Raw genomic sequence first — 18,596 nt, forward strand, 5'->3', positions numbered from 1 at the left:
GTTGGCGAGGATGTGGAGAAAAATGAACACTTGTGCACCGTTAGTGGGAATGCAAACTGGTGCAGCCAGTATGGAAAACAATATGGATTCTCCTCAAAAAATTAAAATTAGAACTACACTATGATTTAGCAACTACTAGGTATCTACCCAAAGAATACAAAAAGACTAATTCAAATGGATACATGCATCCTGATGTTTACAGCAACATTATTTATAATAGCCAAATTACGGTAACAGCCTGTGTCCATCAACTGATGAATGGATAAAGAAGATGCGGTATGTACACACACACACACACACACACACACACACACACACACACACACTGGAATATTACTCAGCCATAAAAAAGAATGAAATCTTGCCATTTGCAACATGGATGGAACTACAAAGTATTATGCTAAGTGAAATAAGTCAGAGAAAGACAAATACCGTATGGTTTCATTCATATGTGGAATTTAATAAACAAAACAAACGAGCAAAGGAAAAAAGGGAGAGACAAACCAAGAAACAGACTCTTAACTACAGAGAACAAACTGATGGTTACCAGACTGGAGGTGGGTGGGGGGGATGTGTTAAATAGGTAATGGGAGTAAGGAGTACACTAGTGATGAGCATTGGGTGTTTTATGGAAATGCTGAATCCCTATATTATACACCTGAAACTAATATTACACTGTATGTTAACTGGAATATAAATAAAAACTTAATTCCCACCAACAGTGTAAAAGTGTTTCCTTTTCTCCGCATCCTCGTCAACATCTATTGTTTCCAGATTTGTTCATTTTAGCTATTCTGACAGGTGTGAGATGGTACTTCATTGTGGTTTTGATTTGTATTTCCCTGATGATGAGTGATGTTGAGCATCTTTTAATGTGTCTGTTAGCCATCTGGATGTCTTCTTTGGAAAAATGTCTATTCATGTCTTCTGGCCATTTCTTCACTGGATTATTTGTTTTCTGGGTGTTGAGTTTGGATAAGTTCTTTATAGATTTTAGATACTAACCCTTTATCTGATATGTCATTTGCAAATATCCTCTCCCAGTCCATTGGTTGCCTTTTAGTTTTGTTGTTTCCTTCGCTGTGCAGAAGCTTTTTATCTTGATGAGGTCCCAATAGCTCATTTTTTGCTTTTGTTTCCCTTGTCTCCAACAGGTGCAGTCACTCTGGAGAACAGTATGAAGGTTCCCCCAAAAGTTAAAAATATAACTACCTTACGACCCAGCAATTGCACTACTAGGTTATTTATACAAAGGATACAAAAATGATGATTTGAAGGGGCACATGCACCCTAATGTTTATAGCAGTGCTATCCCCAAAGCCAAATTATGTAAAGAGCCCAAATGTCCATTGACTGATGAATGGATAAAGAAAATATGGTTGGGGTACCTGGGTGGCTCAGTCAGTCAAGCCTCTGACTTCAACTCAGGTCATGACTCGTGGTCTGTGAGTTTGAGCCTCGCATCAGGCTCTGTGTTGACAGCTCAGAGCCTGGAGCCTGCTTCAGATTCTGTGTCTCCCTCTCTCTCTCTCTACCCACCCCCTCACTTGTGCTCTCTCTCTCCCTCAAAAACAAGTAAACATTAAAAAAATTTTTAAAGAAGATGTGGTATACATATATAATGGAATATTATTCAGTGATCAAAAAGAATGAAGTCTTGCCACTTGCAACAACATGGATGGAACTGGAGGCAATTATGATAAGTGAAAGAAGTCAGAGAATGACAAATATCAGAAGATCACTCATATGTGGAATTTAAGAAACACAACAGATGAACACAGGGGAAAGGAAGGACAAATAAGATAAAAACAGAGAGGGAGGCAAACCATAATAGACTCTTAAATATAGAGAATGAACCGAGGGTTGCTGAAGGGGAGGTGGGCAGGGGGATGGGCCGAAGGGGTGAAGGGCATTAAGGAGGACACTTGTTGGGATGAGCACTGAGTGTTACATGAAAGTCATGAATCAATGGGTTCTACTCCTGAAACCAATACTACACTGTATGTTAACTAACTTGACTTAAAAAAATCAAAAACAAAAAAATAAAAAAACTTAAGACAGCAATCTGCAGTGGCCAGTGCAAAATGAAGTAAAATTCAAAAGTATTTCTTTAGGTATTTTGATTTCAACTCCAGCTGTCAAAAATTCATTTTCATATGCAAGATCAGTCTATTGTATGCAATTGAATTCTTCCCCATGTACCTTATTGTCCAAATTGCCATTCCTAAATCAATCACCACAAAGGAAAAGGAATGAAAATTGGATCAAACCAATAAAGATTTGCCCACTCCCATACCCTGAAACTGGGAGGAAGAAGAAAGCAAACTCTGAAATATATGACCATCAGGTATTTGAACAAAATCTTAATTAGGGGTTCTGCCAACAAAGAAGTGGGGGAGGGGATAATGATTCGTCAGTAGGCAAACAAAAACTTTAAGTCTTTATGTTACATATAATCTTTACCAAGGTCTTTTAAATTATAATACTCCAGAGACCCAAATTTATAGATTATTAACCCGGCAATGTATTTTTAAAAATAGAATGGTAATGCAAATATAAGAATAAGCATGCTAGTGTATAATAGGCTATCTAGTGCAGGGTAAGCAAACTATTGCCTGAAAGATGAATTTGGCCTGCCCCTGAGATAAGAATAGTTTTTACATTTTTGGGACGCCTGGGTGGCTCAGTTGATTGGGCGACCGACTTCGGCTCAGGTCATGATCTCACAGTTTGTGAGTTTGAGCCCCATGTCGGGCTCTGTGCTGACAGCTCAGAGCCTGGAGCCTACTTCGGATTCTGTGTCTCCCCCTCTCTCTACCCCTCCCCTGCTCACACTCTGTGTCTGTCTCTCAATAATAAATAAACCTTAAAAAAATTTTTTTTAAAGAATAGTTTTTGCATTTTTAAATAGTTGAAAAAAATCAAAGTTAAAATGATTCAAAATGTGTGACAATTATATGTAATTCAAATTTCAGTGTCATAAATGAAGTTTTACTGGAACACAGCCACACTCACTTAATGATAAGTGATTGGGCTTTCATGCCTCAGTGGGAGAGCTTAGTAATTGTGACAGAGACCTTATAAGTCACCCTTTACAGAAAAAGTTTGCCAACTCCCAGTCTAGTAGTAAAATAATTCAGGTATTAAATAATCATCTGTCTAAATCAATGATTTCCTAGATCAACTTCTTAAACAGGGTTCCACCCTACATTTAGATACTTATAATTAGATCACTACTTCCTGAAGAATTTCAGTAAAGAATAGACTTTTATTTCCTACACTTACAAGTGTATTTAAAGTTATTTCAATATATAAGAAAGCATTTTTTAAAAAGTAGTAAGTTATAAATTTGCATGTGAAGAAAGAAGTAGAGAGGAAAGGAAGATAAAAAAGGAAGAAAGAGAGGGAGCAGGAGGGAGATGAAAAAGGAGAGAATAGAAGCCAAGTGCCTCTCATACTGGGCCAAATTGGTTTTTAAACAGAACTATGGTTCTTAAACATATTTTAATCAAAGACCATTGTGAAAATCTAATGATAACCTTGGGACCTTCTGCCTGCCACTCTTACCTACTAGGTAGTTTACTCTTATTATAGCATTCTTACTTTTTCTGTTTTTTATATTTACATGTATCACATAGAAACACAGTCACAAAAAAACTGTGTATAAAGTTCAACTATGGACTCCAGATCTTTGCTCTGGAGGATTGCTTTTTAATTAGTTTTGGAGGTGGTGTTAATTGTTTAGCCTTAACTCTTCTATATAAGAATAAAGAATACCAAGTTGAATACAGAACTAAGTCCATCTTCAGAGTCGTGCAGGAAGAATCTAGACTTCCAGGGCAATCCAGGAACCTGCCTAACCAGAAGACTGTGTACCAGGTCAGAGATGATCTGGAAATGATATGTTCTTTCCGATGACTCTTTAGAGCTAAGTAAATAAACCCTTTGGATGTGCCCTAGTCTAGATCTGAGTGCCTCAGTAGGATTAGTTTGGAGTAGCAATGCTGAGCATAAAACAATGTATGCACCTTGGCATCAGACAAACCTGAATTTTTATCTTATTTACTGGTCTTCTGACCCTGAGCACATTATTCAACAGTTCCTCATTGTCAAGGTTTTATAGGGAGGGTCAGGTATGAGAACTACATAAAAAATAGAAATTCCTAGTTTGGTACCTGACATACAGTAGACACTAAAATGCTCATTCCCTTCAGCTTCTTTTGTTTGGGCCTAAAGAAAAGATGATGTCTTCTGCCTAGTATTTCTTAAATTTCTGGCTCAACAGCCAACTCTGAGCTCAGAATAGCTACCCTGTTTAGACTACTCTATAGTCTAACGATTGAATAATCTTCATATATAAAGAGAAAAGGACTGAGCAATAAAGTGACGGGTGCCTTATAAAGCAGGACAACTGAAGAAGATTTTTACTGAAGTTCATTCCTTCAAGGATTCTGGGGAAGGGATGTTACAATAAAAGTCTTAACTATAACTAGTACCTTTATTCATAGCATAGAAGCTATATTGGTTTCCTACTGCTGCTGCAACAAATTACCAAAAATTTAGTGGCTTGAAACGACACCAGTTTGTTATCTTACAGTTCTGGACATCAAAGGATGAAGTGGTTTCAATGGGCCAAAACCAAGGTATTGGAAGGTCTGTGCTTCTTCTGAGGGCTCTAGGGAAGAATCCATTTCCTTGTCTTTTCTAGCTTCTAAGTCTGCATTCCTTGGCTCAGGACACTTTCCTCCACCTTCAGAGCCAGTAGTAGCAAAGCATCTTCAAATCTCTCTGCTTCTACTGCTACAAAACCTTCATCAAATCACTCTCTACCTCCCTTGTATAAATATGGACACCTATGATTACATTTAGGACCCAACTAGAAAATCCAGGATAACCTCCCCATCTCAAAATCTTTAATTTAGTCCCTTCTGCAAAATCCCTTATGCCATATAAGGTAATATTCACAGGTTCCAGAGTATTAGGATCTGGGTCTCTTTGACAGCCATTATCCAGCCTACTGACAGTGGTTAAGAACATGGATTCTGGACCTAGGCTGCTTATATTTGAACACCAGTTCCACCACTTACTAGTTGTACGACCTTGGACAAATTACTTCATCTCATTTTTTTCATCTAAAAATGGACCTAATAACAGGCTCTATTTATTTGGTGGCTATGGGGATTAAGTGAGTTAGGAGAGGATAGTATTAACACCCACCTCAGAGAATCGGTTGAGGGAATTACACAAGTTAATACATGTAATAGAACAATGCTTTAGAATAGAGTAAATTCTATGCAAATATTAGTTACTATTTCTATCATTACTAAATGGTATTACTTTAGTATCATTAATAATATTATTGTTATTGTGCCTTACACAAAGTTGGGAACAATGTAAACTGTACTTGTGACACTTTATGGCATTTTTCTCTTAACATAAGAAATCCCATTTACTGCCTGCCCTCTAACAAGTGATGTCAGTTTAGTGACATTTATCATTTTCCTTTCTAAGAAAGACTGCAGAATCAGAGTTCTAAATGTAGTAGAAACTGCTGGCAAACTCTGGCAAGCACAAACAACACATTTTCAGTGCCCTTCCTCGTTCGTACAACATATTCTTAGTATCTCCTTGAGCACAAACTATTTTTTATGCTCCATTTTTATTCACTCTTTTCAGGAACAACTTCAATGCTTTTCTCTGATCAACCAAACATGCATTATTTAACAAGAATCCAACCTTTATAAATCATGCACATCTAGGAGAAAATAAAGTAAAATAGCCAAGTGACTTACTTAAACAAGAATACGACTTAAGAAGAACAACCAAAACATGTCATTGATAGAGATATTATTGGAAGAACACATCATGGCTAATGACTTAGTTTAGCCTAGCCATGGAAACTAAATGGTCAACAGTCTGTGCCTAAATATAGGTTCTGTGCCTTAAAAAAAATCTTGCTACTTCCTTAAAACAGGATATGCTGGTCAAAATAGGCTTACAGAAAAGACTAAAACAATTCAGAGAAACCTCATCTCAACAAAAGCACAGAGCCTACAATTAAAGTAAACAAAAGATTTAACAAACACATAGGGGCTATTGGGTGGCTTAGTCAGTTAAGCATCCGACTCTTGAATTTGGCTCAGGTCATGATCTCAGGAACTGTGATATCAAGCCCTAAATCAGGCTCCATGCTGACAGTGAGGAGCCTGCATGGGATTCTTTCTCTCCCTTTCTCTCTGCTCCTTCCCACCCTCAAACTAAACATTAAAAAAAAAAAAAAAAAGATTTAACAAATACTTAAATTAGAAATACACTTTAAAACTTTACTATACAAATAATACTTCGGGGATTAATTTAGAGTACATGTCGTCTGCTTATTTGCATGGAGAAATGGGAAGAGTGCCAATCACCATCAGCAGGAGCTCTTTTAGGCAGCAACAACCCTAATCCAGTCTAAAGATAACCTGTATAATTTAAAAAATAAAATAAATTTACTATATTTATACATTAAATAGATTTTTGATGCAGATATGCACTAATTTTAATGTTGTCCAGCTACATCAAAGGTAAGATTTACCAAAAAACCCATTAATTTTAAAACCTGGTATTAAACCACAAAAAAGACAGTATGATTGCTTTAGTATAACAGTTGAAAAAAGGGGTGGGGTGTCACCACCACAATCCAACCTGAAGAGTGAGTAGCAGACCTCACAAAGGCAGAGACCACACGTCAACATCACGTCTAGCTGGACTGATGTGCCCCAGTATATTACAATCGGCTATATTCAGCATAGCTATTCTACCAGCAGTTGTAAAGTTCACCCTCAGGAAACCGGAATTGTGCCCAGCAAATATTTTGTATCCCCCCTTTTTTGGTATCATCTCTTTTTTTTTGTATCCCCCCCCCCCTTTTTAGAGATCTTTCTTAGATTTAAAGATCAGTAGGATTTTCAGAATATGAAATATACAGAGGCAGCTCTACTTACAAACAGGTTGGATTCCAAAGGCTGTTAAATCCATTGGTTTAAAGTCCAAAACCATGAGTGAGATTCAGGTTTATGGGCTCTGCATTCCTTTCTACCTGATATGATACATTTTGGGCATTTTTAAAAAAGTTCTCTGTTTTGTTTACAATAAATATTTGCTGAGGCAGACAAACCCCCGCCACAATCTCTACCAACAGCAGAAGGGAGGGAACTTCTGGCAGCTAAGGAATCTGCACCAGAGCTTCACCTGCAGATAAGGAAAAACCCATGGTGCCATCTGTGGTTTCTGATAAGTTTCCACAGAAGCACTTGCATTCACCATGCTTAGCCTTTAAATTCTTAAATTCCTAACTTTAAATGAATTAATCTTTGAATAAATAACTAAAAAGGTATCCCACTTTAACAATCATCCTCTGCCAAAACAATTTCTAATTTTTTTTAATGTTTATTTTTAAAAGAGAGAGAGAGAGAGAGAGAGAGAGAGAGCATGAGCAGGGGAGGGGCAGAGAGAGAGGGAGACACAGAATCCAAAGCAGGCTCCAGGCTCTGAGCTGTCAGCACAGAGCCTGATGCAGGGCTTGAACCCACAAACCATGAGGTCATGACCTGAGCTGAAGTCAGATGCTTAACTGACTGAGCCACCCAGGCACCCCATTTCAAAAAAAAAAAAATTTTTTTTAATGCAAAACCATTTCAAACATTCACATTTCTTCATCTTTTGCTGTCAATAGCACAGGTCCATCTTTTTTCATGGAATTGTCTTTCGGAATCATTCTTATTGTCTAATCATATGTTTAATATGTGTAATTTTTGCACTTTCAATTTTTTTTACACCATTTCTACTTTTGTGTCCATCAATCTACCACTAGCACTGCTTTTAGGGACAAAATGGAGTTTGTATCTACTTTTGAGATACCTCAAAAGTATCTATATAAAACAAACATGCTAAAAATAACAATAATGGCTGAGTTGAAATGACCATCTGTTGGTGATCAGCAGAACTGAATCTGCTCTGGGGCATACTCTGTCTCTAGCCAGAAAGTTCTTGAATTATACATTTTAAACAGATGAGTTTGTGTCTAAAAAATGTAGAAGAAAGTAAATCTACCATGCAAGAACAGGGTTTTCTGTCCTGTACATTTAGACATGTAATTTGAGATGTTACTCATGCTTGGCATTTCATTTCAAGCCAAATATTAAAGGTGTGAAGGAAACTTGAGCCTGATATCTTGTTTGCAAAAGATAATGAATTTACATTCTTTGAAGTAAGCTAGCCCAAACTACTGAAGTGGAAAGGAATACTATTTCTCTGTACTTTCCTCAACAAATAGTGAATAGTGAATAATGAATAGTGAATGGGTAACTGCTCATAAGTATCTGTGATTCATCAAGGTCTTTAAATCACTAAGAGCTAAAACCACCACAGCAACACTGAAGGTTTCCTAGACAAGGAACCACTTGTGAGTCAATGATCAATTTTACAGAAGAGCAGCCACACTATACAACTGTGGTTGCACACTGCATACTTTACCTTTTATAAAGTTAGGCAAATGATCCAAAAGCAAAAAAATAGTAGGGGCTTTTTCAAGAAAGCAAGGTCTAGTCATTATCAGAGCCATTTTGTTTCATATTTCACATCTATATCCTCATCCTCATAGCTAATCACAATAGCTCATCAAAGTACAATGACAGTCATCAAAATATGAAACCAATCATGAGGAAAATGTTAAATCATGCTTCCAAACATACTCTTTAACAAGTCATAAAAACAGGATTTAAAAGAAAGCATTAAAAGATAATATTTTATGATGCTTAAATAATTAAAGTTTACCCATCTGGAAAATTCACACATCCAATGTGTTGGAGTACCAATTATGGCATCTAATAAATGTTATTGCTATCGTCAGATATTATTTTCAAATTCTGAGAAGTATAATATTAAACATGTTAGTAGACGTGTTTCCCTTTCCTAATTGGCCTTAGGATGAATTACATACGTTGGTATTCAAAAGTTAAACAGCACCTTTATATTTCTAACGGACTATGAAATAACATATACTACATAACCCATTTATTTTTATAGATTCTTATTAAAACTGAATCTATACTTAGATAACTTAATTCCTCTATGCCTCAGTTTCCTCATTTATAAAACTGGGACAATAACAGTACCTATCTTATTGAGTTGTTATGTGGATTAAATGAGTTAATATTTATTAAAGCATATGTTAACAAACTTGGGTTTGCAAGCATAATTGGTTCCAGAAACATGCTTGTAATCCAAAGCACTCAAAAATCAAAGTGAATTTCAAGAACCATTGGTTCAGTTGTGATCATGTGATGTTCAGCATCACATACTTCTCATATTGCAAGACATTGCTTGTTTATCAAGTTAAAATTTATTAGAAATGTTTGCTAGTCTTATGGAACATTAGTAGAACAAGTTACTCACAATCCAATGTTATATTGTACTTGATACACACTAAGAATTATTTATATGTTAAATATAATTTAGAAGTTAAATTGATGGGGAGGTAGAATTATAAAATACAAACAATACCATTTCATGATACCTGGTCATCTGGATGTAGAAGATATAGAATTCAGATCAATTCCTACCCTTCTACATTGTTGACAGCTCTATTCTCAAAAAGTACATGCTCTTATAAAAAGCATGGCTATGTATCTCACCTGGAACTGCCACCTAGCAAAACTTCAGGAGTTCTAACAATTACTCTTACCTAAGGTAATCCTTTCTTGTTACTAACTACTAGTGTTAGGGAAACTCTTATAAAAATTTCCCTGAATAAAATGCTCATGGTGGGAATGCACGGTGGGAGTACAGCCATTCAAAGAAACCAACAGAAACTATGTAGTCAAATTAAATACATACATACTCTACCATCCAGCAATTTTGTTCCTGGTAATTACCTGCCTCAAAGAAATTCTCATATCAGCCTATAAAGAGACACATACAAGATTGTCTTCCATTTTGCTGTTAGTGAAAGTAAGGCGAAGGCCTACTCCATGGACAGTACATAGGTAAAATATGGGCGATACACACATGGAGCAACATAGCACTAGAAATATAGTGCCGAGTGAATAAAGCAAGCCCGGGGTGCCTGGGTTGCTCAGTCCATTAAGCGACCAACTCTTGGTTTCAGCTCAGGTCATAATCTCATGGTTCGTGAGATTGAGCCCCACACTGGGCTCTGTACTGACAATGCAGAGCCTGCTTTGGATTCTCTCTCCCTCTCTCTCTGCCCTTCTCCTGCTTGCATTCTCTCTCTAAAATATAAATTACATTTAAAAAAAAAAAAAGAAAGAAACAAAATTAGAGATATACCATAATGACATTTACACAATAAATTAATTTTTTTCTGCATTAAACTTATAAACACATTAAAATGCTTGCCTGTGGGTTAGAAAGTGAGGGAAACTTGGAGCAAGGTAGGAGATAAAAGGGAAAAAATTTAAAACCCAAGGAAGCCCTACTGTTCTTTCAGAAGGCAGACTACTTCTCATATAATTATAATCATGTCTCTTCAAACTCTATCTGAAATCCTATGTCCTTTCAAGAGAGCACTATTTTCTCTGTCTGATCTGGCAAAGAGCTACACAATGTTAGACAATATATCCAATTCCAATATTGCAAAAGCTTTTTCAAGACAGGGTTTTCTTATAATTTCTAAGGTGTGGAGACTGAGTTTAGTATGAATTAGTTAAATATTTAAAAGTTTGGGACCCCTGGGTGGCTCCATTGGTTAAGTGTCTGACTCACAATTTCAGCTCAGGTCATGATCTCGTGGTTCATGGGATTGGGCCCTGCATCAGGCTCTGCACTGACAGTGTAGAGCCTGCTTGGGATTCTCTCCCTCTCTCTGCCCCTCCCCTGTTCGCTCTCTCTCTCTCTCTCTCTCTCTCAAAAATAAACTTATATTTAAAAAAATAATTATTTAAAAGTTTGATAAATGGAGAAAATAAGATTTACTAAAAGGGTTATTATTATCACATTACACCTAATAAGGTACACATTTCATCATCTTACCATATGATAGCAGAGCTCCTCTTAGGAAACAAATGGCTTTTGTTTGGGAAAAATACATGGAAAAGCCACTTGTGGAAGGTGAGGCCTTGCAACATCAAAAGAAAGGCTAAGATGCTCTACATAAGATTAGGGAAATAACTGTTTTTTCTTCCTCTGGAGAGGGAGACAGAAGCCAGATGGCAGTAGCTCAGAGGCCACAAGAACACCAGGAATTTGCAGATATCTTAGGGAGGGTTTTGCTTCCCCATAACATGAAATTGAAGGTTCAAGACAACTATTTAGCTTTTAAAGGGTCTGTCTGGACACTCAGCTGACATTTGGGTTATAGATACATTAAAATATTTGTTCACAACACAAGAAACAACAGGGGTTTGCAAGGGTGAGGGGAAAAGGGAAACCTCTTACACTCCTGGTGGGAATCTAAACTGGTGCAGCTACTCTGGTGAACAGTATGGAGGGCCCTCAAAAAGTTAAAAATAGAACTACCCTAGGATCCAGCAATTACATTAGGTATTTACCCAAAGGATACAAAAATACAGATTCAAAGGGGTACATGAACCCTGATGTTTACAGCAGCATAATCAACAATGGCCAAGCTATGGAGAGAGCTCAAATGTCCATCGAATGATGAATGGCTAAAGAAGAGGTGGTGTGTGTGTGTGTGTGTGTGTGTGTGTGTGTGTGTGTGTAATGGAACATTACTCAAACATCAAAAAAATGAAACCTTGCCATTTGCAACAATGTGGATGGAGCTAGAGTGTATTATGCTACAGTCAGAGAGGCAAATACCATAATTTTATTCATGTGTGGAATTTAAGAAACAAAACAGATGAACATATGGGAGGGGAGATAAAAAGAGAGAGGGAAACAAACCATGAGAGACTCTTAAAGACAGAGAACAAACTGAAGGTTGATGGAGCAGGGTGGGTAGGGTATGGCAAGATGGGTGATGGATATTAAGGAGGACACTTGGTATGATGAGCACTGGGTGTTGTATGTAAGTGATGAATCACTGAATTTTACTCCTGAAACCAATATTGTACTGCATGTTAGCTAACTAGAATTTAAATAAAAATTTGAAAAAGAAAAAAAGGAAATACATGTTCCTGAAATAAACTTTTATAGCCCCCCAAAATAATAAATAAAATAAAATAAAATAAAATAAAATAAAATAAAATAAAATAAAGTAAAATATTTATTTACAAGAGCAGTTGGTGTCAAGAATTTATATTCTGGGATTTTAATAAAATCATCATACCTATAATATTTTAAAGTCTTTTTTTAACAGAAATTTGTGTCCTTTTGATTCAAATCGTGATTCAAATCATGATTTTTGATTCAAAAATGAGTAATGCAGAGTAAATGGCATAGAATTTGGGATTTCTGTTCTCTTAACCAAAAATGGGGGAAACACCTCGAGCAGAGACATTTTATACAACAGGTTCCAGATTCCATTGGTACTATACCACAAAAGTATATATACTATATTTCTAGAACCAAATACATCCTTACCCAACAAATCAGAAAGTATTTTCTTTCAATGTTGATTGGCAATATTTAAGCTATAGATTAAATCAAGAGATATCATCACCTGAAAACCTACAAACAGTTCACAGAAGATTAAGAAATGAACTGAACAGATGTAATCATGCTGGCAGACTTAAGAGTATTATTGTATAATCTGCTCTTCAGGACTTATCTTCAAAAAAAAATAGCTAAGAAGACCCCTTAAACACCACTTTAGCATAGCAGTAAGGTAAATACAAATTTTAAAAACAGAATTAATTCAATAAGAGGTAGAAACCTGTGTCTTCATTTCTCTTTGTCTCCTCTAACAATCAAATGTAAACTTGCTCTTGGTGACTTAAGATGATCCTAAATCCTTCAGTTATTTTAAACTTATAATAAGGTAGCCGTTTCCAAAAGATGCCAAAAGAAAAAACTGTAGGTACTACAGTTCTTCAGATCAACAAAGTAATCAGTGGCACCAGGACATGCAATCTTATATGACCAGGAACAGGGTGTAACTTAAAATGGGAGTGGTCAGAACAGAATATTATAAACATATTTATAAACATATATATTTCTAGAATGATTTCTAGAATTCTACATATCTAAGACATATAACTTTTTCAGTAATGTAATTCTGCTAAGCAAGGAGATGTTCAAATTACATTGTGGTTTAGATATTAGTCATTATTTTCCAAACCAGTTGCCACAATTAACTCTAGGACTTCAAAATAAGGTTATCTTTTGAGGGAGAACTGACACGCAATGGATGACTCTGGTTTGCCAATGAAGTTCAGGTAAATTTTTTGAGCTATGGCTATTATCTGCCACTCAGGAGACAATGAGATTCTGAGCCTGACAGGCACAGTAAGTAGGCAGCTGAGAAAATTTCAGAACCGTCTTTCGCTACATGCCTTACTAATAGCTAGTAGCCCCTGTTCTTTAGGATTTTATCAAGCCCCTCTCCTTTCTCTCCTAAGGAATCTCATCTACTTCAAAGGCCTTAATTTCTAATTATATTATAATTACTTCCCAAGTCTCTATCTTTAGCCCAAATTGGCATAGGACTTTAAACCACAACTCTAAACATCAACTTGTAATCAATACCATAAATTCATCACATTCCAAAATGAACTTATATCCTTCTCCCATGAAACCTGTTTTTTCCTGCTTTACTAATTAGTTAATATTATCAGTTTAACTGACCAGCAGAGCCAAAAATCTAAGAGTCATCTTTCTTCTTTTCAATTCCTTCTTTTCATGTAGTCACCTGTTCCTGTCTACTTATTCTCCAAGCCTGTTGCCATGGCCTTAGTTCAAGCCCTTCTCTCTCTCTGGCTACTGCAATAGCTTCCCACCTGGTCCTCCAGCCTCAGCCCCTTCTACTGTGAGCTAGTGTGGCCTACTGCTACTCAGCCCACCCCTCCCCATTCCCTAAGCAGATTGTTCCGTATGCTTCAGATGTCCTCCATGTCTAAAAGCACACAAAAACACAAAACTTGTGTTAACTTGGCTTCTCCTACAAATTTTCCTATAAGAGAAAAATACAGTTTGTAAACCAAAACATACAGTTCACTTGATAGTTCTACTGTACATTAATGGCAGACATTCTGGCTTGTTTATTCTTCTTGAGTGAGTTTGCTTAGTGTGTCTTTTCCTCCAGATCTATCAACTCAGAGTACACTGAGAAAACTTCAGTTTCTAGACTTGAACAATTGAATAGGAGACATCACTGCCCTGTGAGACTTTTCCTGAGCAGATACTATCTTCTTTTGACAGTGAAAACAAACCAACTTCTATGTTAAATTCATGAATTTGCTGTAGAAAATAACAAGTGAAACTAGCACTATAAAAGTTTTCTAAGATCAGCTGATAATATTAAACAATTGATAATAAAGACACAAGAACCTTCTGTGTTTCAAATGAGAAACACATGATAAAGAAATATATTCTCAATTTTGATCCACATTCAGTCTTTCCTAATAATAATAGATAATACTGATGGAGTACTTACTATGTGCTAAGCATTGGAATAAAGGCTTTATGCACATGATCCCTTTTAATCCTCAGAACCCCAAGATGTGAACATTATTATTGTCACCATTTCATAAGCAAGAAAACTGAAGCTTAGAGGTTAATTAACTTGCCCAAGCTAGGATAATGTCAGAATCAAACCCAAGACTATGTTTTCCAAAGCTGGGTCATCCAAACTCTTGAGCTCTACTATCAAGAGACTGGGAGTGTGGGGGACAGTGAGCATGTGTAGTTTGAGAAATTCTCCTTTTCCACTCCACTAAAATTAGTGGAATATAGACCAAAATAAATCCTTATTCCAATAAATTAAGTCTACCTATATCTTGATATCTTGCATATGCCAGGCATTCAATAAATATTTATTGAAATGAATGAATCAATCTCTAGTCAAGTTATATCCTTGCCTTCTGTAGTAGGGGCAAAAACGAAACTACATGAGAAACCTAAGACTGTCAGAGCATTTGAAAACTGACAGCTTTCTTAGTACAATTTACAAAGTCTATAAAGGTTTCTCATGAGTTTCAGTAAGAGATGTTAGCTATGGACAGGACTCTATCAATTAAGCCCACCAGTTACAGTGAAGTTGCAAAGTCCCTAGAGATGAGTTTGACAACACTGTGGCAAAACCCACAAAACATTTAATAATGACCCTCTCCCCAAGCTTTCTTATTTTAAAAACATTGGTAGTAAAATATTTTTCCCCTAAAGTTAAGGCATGGTAATGAGAAAGTCCAACTGCTATGGGAGTGGGGGAAAAAAGTCCTTAGAACAGACTAAAAAGAATTTGATGACTCAGGGTCATTACTATGTCTAGCAATCACTATATTATAATATAATGACTACAGCTGTACCCTCCAGGATTATAAGCTTTTAAAAAGCTCTTTCTTCCTACAATAAATCGTCAGAAAATGCTAATTTTTTGGAGATTGTAAGTCCACTTCTCATTTTCTTTTCCCCCTGTGAGGCTATTACACTTTGCCATCGCAGGGTGCCTCTCTGCTTTCTAACTGGCTGTTGGCTGAGAAACCAGACAACCAGGTTATTAGAGAACCCAGAAGGTGTCTCCTTGAGACTGAACCCTAGGACCTGTTTTTCTGCCCTTGGCTAGCTCCTCAATTACCTCTTTCTTTCATCCCTCCAGCACTGGGATTTAGTTGGCCTGTTTCTCTTCCTTTAGCACTATTGTCAAGTGCTTTTCTCATCTTGGTGTCCTTTTTTCTTTTCTATAGGCTGGCTATGAATACACTCTGTCCCTTCTTTATTGAACCCCAAGAAAAATATAGGTTCTTCTCTCTTTTGTGAGAATTTTACTGTTAATTGCTATTGAGAAATACATAGTGGATTACAAACATGGAAAAAATGGTTTAAGAATTCTTAAAATTTTTCATGATTATTTTACTTTTTTAAAAAAAATTTTTTCTAATGTTTTTATTTATTTTTGAGACGAGAGAAACAGAGCATGAGTAGGGAAGGAGCAGAGAGAGAGGGAGACACAGAATCCAAAGCAGGCTGAGCTGTCAGCACAGAGCCCGATGCGGGGCTTGAACTCACGGACTGTGAGATCATGACCTGAGCCAAAGTTGGATGTCCAACCGACTGAGCCACCCAGGTGCCCCAATTATTATTCTACTCTTTAATCAGTATTTATTGACTGCTCTTCTTGGATGTTACCAGACTATGTGCTCACTATCTTCCTCACTATAACACTGTGAGCTTTTTGAATGACAGTATTTTATTTTTGTATGCCCCAAAGCTAAAAGCAACAGACACATAATAGGCTCACAATACATACCTAGCTATAAGCTTAAAGATTAAAAATGTCAACACACTGAATTACAGAAGTAATTTAGCGAATAAAACTGATTAATACATTTCAGTCCAACGTCAATTAAATGAACTGCCTTGAAAAATTAAGCAAAGATTGAACATTTGAAAGAAAACACTGTATTTGCTTTATGAAAAACTCTATATGAGGGGTGCTTGGGTGGCTCAGTAGGTTAAGAGACTATTGATTTCAGCTCAGATCATGATCTCAGTGTCATGTGATTGAGCCCCTGCTTCAGCTCCACACTAGGCTTGGAGCCTGCTTAAGATGCTCTCTCTCCCTCTTCCTCTGCCACTCCCCCTACTCCTCCCTCTCTCAAAAACAAAACAAGACAAAACAAAACAACAACAAAAAACACCTCTATATAAGAGTTTGCTGTTAAAAGGGTGATTTATCATTTTTATAGCAACAATGCAGTACCCACTTTTCTTGTAATAACGAAAAAGAACTAGTTGTCAGTTTCAAGGGAAGCTAAAATGGAATCTTTGGCTTCTTGCTTAGATTTATTATGTTTTCCACTAATAACATTTGCAGCTGTTTATGGATACATTTAAAATAAGCCCCACATCAAATGAAAATGATCAAATATCTTCTTAAACGCACAACTGCTAATCTAAGTCTTGTTTGTAGTCTTGAATTTGTGACTAAAAATAAAACAAAGGAAGTTAGTGGTTTAGCCTAGTACTAGCTAAAGAGCTAAAAATGATTGAAAAGAAAAATTTTTTAAGTTGTTATGTGCTTTAGAAACAGTAGTACCATCTCAGAGACAGTTTAGTTGGTTTCTAGTCTCCATCTCTTCTTTTCTTCCTTCAGACAGAGAATGCTCTTTCTTAACCAACAAACTTGTCTTTGTTTTGATTTATATCACTGGCCTGAATAACCTCAAAGCACCAGACACAACATGCCTAGACTGAAAGCAGTAAGAGTAGAAAGCAGAGCTTTGGCACTTGGGACACCAAACATGCATTTACTTAAGTGATGAATTTTGGAGAAGTCCATTTTCTAAGTTGACATGCATTTTAAACATAAAGAAGTAGTTAAATTCTCCTGGAAAATTCACAAAACCACGTGGAATGGGGCTGCTGTAAATTTAGTCATCAACCATGGATCTCACATCATAGGCATGCCCTCCATTATCCTCTTAAATGTCCTTTTCTGAGACAGCTCCATACCACATCTTTGACATTCATCTCTGAACCCGTCTGTTCTCCATCCTTCTTACTTTTATTCCTGCCACCAATAAATCTATATCATCTATCGCTAGATTTCTCTCCAAACTCTGAGAATTAAACACAAGCATAACCTCAATCATCCACTTGCACACTTGTTAATCAGAGTATAAATTAGCAATTCTCTTAGAAGAACTGGGTGGCTGGAAGACAGAAGTGGGAGAGAAACTTATTTTACAATTACCTTACAATTTGTCTACCATATGTATATGCTCACCCAGGTATAAAATATTGAAACATATGTTACTTAAAAGTCTCTACTCCTGCCTTCTCTAAACTTTGCTCCACTAGTTATCCCTATTCAATAGCAACCTCCTCCTTGGTCAATTATCATGCTCAAAACCTTCCACTTTGTTCAAAACCTTTAAAAAAAAAAACAGATAAAATTTAAAATTTAAAATTTCTCTTCTTCAAGACTCTGGGTTCCCCTCTAGCTACTGCTCTCTGTTCTCAGTCAAGTTTCTTCAAAGAGTATTTACTCTCTTCCTTTTATTCACACCTCAACCCCACTATAATCTGATTTTTCCTAAAACTGCATTCTCTTCAGTTACCAATAGGCCCTGTTTACCCATCCAGTCATGATTTCTTAGTTATCTTAGTATCTCTTGTTCAGTAGTGTTGACCACTCCCTAAACTTTCCTATGACTTTCCTGAAGTCTACATCTTAAAATGAATGCACTTTCTCAAATCCCTTCATTGGATCACCCATCTCCCTCCCCTTGATCCTTAAATGCTGGTGTTCCCCAAAGTTCCAAATGTGACTGCATTCTTTATTGCTGCTCTTGTTCATTTACCTTTGTGCAAACCAACCACTACCTCTGCAGTGTTAATAACTCCCAATCTGGCTCTTCAGACGAGACTTCCTCAGCTCCACTCAAATTTCTCACAGGCTGATTATATTCCCTTGAATTGATCCTGAACAGTAGTAGATGCCTTCTTTCTCTCATCTTCCACATCCAATCCAT

At 36.5% G+C, this 18,596-nt stretch overlaps 1 protein-coding gene across 5 annotated transcripts in view; it reads right to left on the bottom strand.

Annotated features, from left to right (window-relative positions):
• Positions 1-18,596, bottom strand: part of TRAK2 (trafficking kinesin protein 2) — a 65,349-nt gene that overhangs the window by 39,279 nt on the left and 7,474 nt on the right. For 2 of the 5 annotated variants that reach the window (XM_042949705.1, XM_042949700.1), the window contains exon 1: positions 1,006-1,046. The exons of 2 other annotated variants lie outside the window; for them this stretch is intronic. The gene's annotated coding sequence lies outside the window, so the exon portion shown is untranslated. Of the gene's footprint in view, positions 1-1,005; positions 1,047-6,986; positions 7,083-18,596 lie in introns of those variants that run through there. One more of the 5 variants, XM_042949701.1, reaches the window with a different exon arrangement.

This window comes from Panthera leo, chromosome C1, assembly GCF_018350215.1.
Source record: "Panthera leo isolate Ple1 chromosome C1, P.leo_Ple1_pat1.1, whole genome shotgun sequence".
In the NCBI taxonomy this organism is placed as follows: Eukaryota; Metazoa; Chordata; class Mammalia; order Carnivora; family Felidae; genus Panthera; species Panthera leo.